General features: G+C 36.8%; 1 protein-coding gene across 7 annotated transcripts in view; it reads right to left on the bottom strand.

The window, feature by feature from the left end:
- CD274 (CD274 molecule) overlaps positions 1–2,897 on the bottom strand; it is a 146,354-nt gene extending 143,457 nt beyond the window's left edge. For 4 of the 7 annotated variants that reach the window (XM_021083736.1, XM_021083755.1, XM_021083728.1 and 1 more), the window contains exon 1: positions 2,814–2,894. The gene's annotated coding sequence lies outside the window, so the exon portion shown is untranslated. The other 3 variants (XR_002341636.1, XM_021083770.1, XM_021083730.1) reach the window with 2 other exon arrangements.

Consider the following 2,950-nt stretch of genomic DNA (forward strand, 5'->3'; position numbering starts at 1 on the left):
TTTAGGTAAGTTTCTTAATCCAAGTCTGAGCTCCTTCATCTATAAAATGGAGATAATTATAACACTATGTGATATGATTAATACAGAATTAAATGTGGTAAAACATGTACTATCACATTAATGCCTGACATGTAGTAATCACTCAACAAATGATGTGTTGTTATCATTCTTTCAAAACATCTTTAAATACATACTACTCATATGTATTCAAGAATATAGACTTGGTGTAAACAAACACTAATTATTAACAAGACCAACATTATAGCAGGGAAGACAGACAATAAATTGGAGAGAAAGCAAAAACTAATTAAAGGAAATACTACCTATTAGCTATATTATAATCAAACAAGTATTACAGTTATTATAATTAATTGTACCCACAATATCTATAAACTAAAAATTTTAAGGATTAAACCATGGGAATTCTAGTTCCCATATCAAGATATCAATGTAAAATGCTAAAATAACTTGAAAAACAAATATTCTGATATAATTACTAACAATTCCATATTTTTCCTGCACTCATGAAGTTCTCATTTATAAAACTCAAATGTAGTTTATTGGGCAGCTCCAATTTTATGACAATGTTCTGGGAAAAAAAGTAGCTAGGACAGGATGCTAACAAGTTAGTAATTTATTCAGTAATAATAGCAACTTATTCAAAATAAGTCAGTTGACTAATAATTTGTTCAATTCAATAAATTCATTGACTCCTGATAATAATTGGTGGTATTTAAGAATATGTTCATTCATTCAACAAATGTTTATTAAGGGTCTATTTAGCAGGTGCTGTCCCAGGTATTGAATAACAAATATGAAACAACAGTAGTCCTTAATGAGCTTACAACTAGTAGAGAATATAATTAAGTGATTTTTTTTAAGTTCACTGTAGTGCAGTAATAAATAATTATGACATATGTATGAAGTAGAGTATAAAGGAACAATTAGTTCTCAGGGAGTTCATTCATTTATTCCTTCATTCATTCAACAAATATTATATGATTATTGACATTATTAACATTTCATTTATCATTTGTTGTAAATATTACTAACCATAATTATATTTACATTAAACTATTACTGAGAACTTACTATATGCCAAGCACTTTTCAAGGCAAAGATGACATCAAAGCAAACAGAATAAACAAAAATCCCTGCCTGCGTGGAGCTTACATTCTGGTAGAAGGAGACAGAATGCAGATAGAAAACAGAGAAGTAAAATATATAGTATGTCAGTCTGTAGTGAATGGTATGGAGAAATACAAAGTTGGCAAAGGGAACAGACAACACAGAGAATGGGAGTACAAATTTTCTGAGATACATTGTTTGAAAGAATGTTTTTTTACTTTAGAAAAAAATCTTCATCTCAGTATAATGAATATGTTCCTTTCTCAGAGAGTTTCCCATATAAAGTTCTGCCTAGGATGCATGGCCACTATAGTTCTATTAGTTTTTCAAGGAAGGTATGAAATTGTGCTAATCAGATTACATCAATCTTAAAAACAAAAGCAATTCTCAGTTAATTTAACAGCACTCATGGATATCACTGTGAAGTAGGGCAAAGCTGGGGGAACAGAAAATGGAGACAAAGAGGCAGAAAGCAAAAAGGAGATGGAGAAAAAAGCATTGTGAAGATGAGGGAGAACATCATTGACACAGCTGCCGGCACTTCTGAGGCTTTAGCACCTGAGGTTGACTACTCCTGAGATGGCCCCTGACTGCCCCCTTGTGGTTAGTAGGACATCGTTCAGAGACAACACTAACAACATTTCATTTACTAACGACAAAGTAACCTATGCCAATTGCGCGGCCTTTCTCCGCCCCTTCTCTGCTAATTTAGCAAAATGCTCTTATTTTTAGAAGGCAAATCCTCTACATAGCCTCATCACAACCTCAACTAAAATTGTAGCCAGGATAAACCTGAAGAGGGCTGTTCTCACGCCCTGCAGCGCAATGCTCCGTACAGGAAGAGACAAAGACCTACATCTCCAAAAGGAAGGCGTCTCTATTGATAATATAACACGAAGAAGAAACCTCTCCGATCCACCTATCCCAGCCAAACACAAACTATGCAGCCCAACCAAGGAAAAGATCCCACACTTTGGACTTCCAGCTTCCTCACTGGACTCTGGTTATTACACCCTCCCTAACTCTCCCCCCCTTTTCCAATAAAAGCAAGTTCCTCTTCCCTGTTCTCTGGATGTGCATATGGCCAGAGTTCACATATCCTGAACTGCATCCCTCTGGCTATTCCTGAATAAATTTACTTTTGCCAATAAAATAAATGGGTATTATTAAAGTTGACACTACTTATAATGGACATTCCTCTATAATCTATAGCTGAAAGAACCAGAATTACTATCCCAGGTATTCTCTTTGTTCTGGAGATTGAGACTAAGGCCCATTTCTCCCTGCAGAACTAGTAGGAATTTCCTTGCGAAGCTTTGAATCTGAATTTAAAATGCATGTTAACATTTCAACATACACGCCAACTATGTGTCAGGCTCAGAGGTAGACTGGAAAGCAAGAAAAGATGAAGGCCCTGCCTTCAAGAAACCTGGGGATTAGGGGAAGAAGTTATCAGACAAGTGTACAAATAAACGTGAGCAAACCTACCATAACAAACACTACGAAGAAAATGAAAGTTTTCTCTGAGGAAGTTACGTTCCATTAAAAACCAGGCAAGAGAGGCCGGGAAAAGCATTCCACTAGAGGGGACGCTTTATCAGTTAAATGAGCCCCCATATTTCATTAATCTCCCTAGTGTGGCAAGAAAAACGAAGCAATTATCTTAAGAGCTAACAGCCTGCTACCTGTGACCTTCTGTGAGACCCTGGAAGCGCAGGAAACACAGGCTACGCGGTACCGAGCGCCTCGCCTTGGGGTTCTCGCGAGGTCCGCACGCGAAGATCAGAAGGTCTCCAGGCGCGCACGCGCGGTCTTGGCACAA

This window comes from Sus scrofa, chromosome 1, assembly GCF_000003025.6.
Source record: "Sus scrofa isolate TJ Tabasco breed Duroc chromosome 1, Sscrofa11.1, whole genome shotgun sequence".
In the NCBI taxonomy this organism is placed as follows: Eukaryota; Metazoa; Chordata; class Mammalia; order Artiodactyla; family Suidae; genus Sus; species Sus scrofa.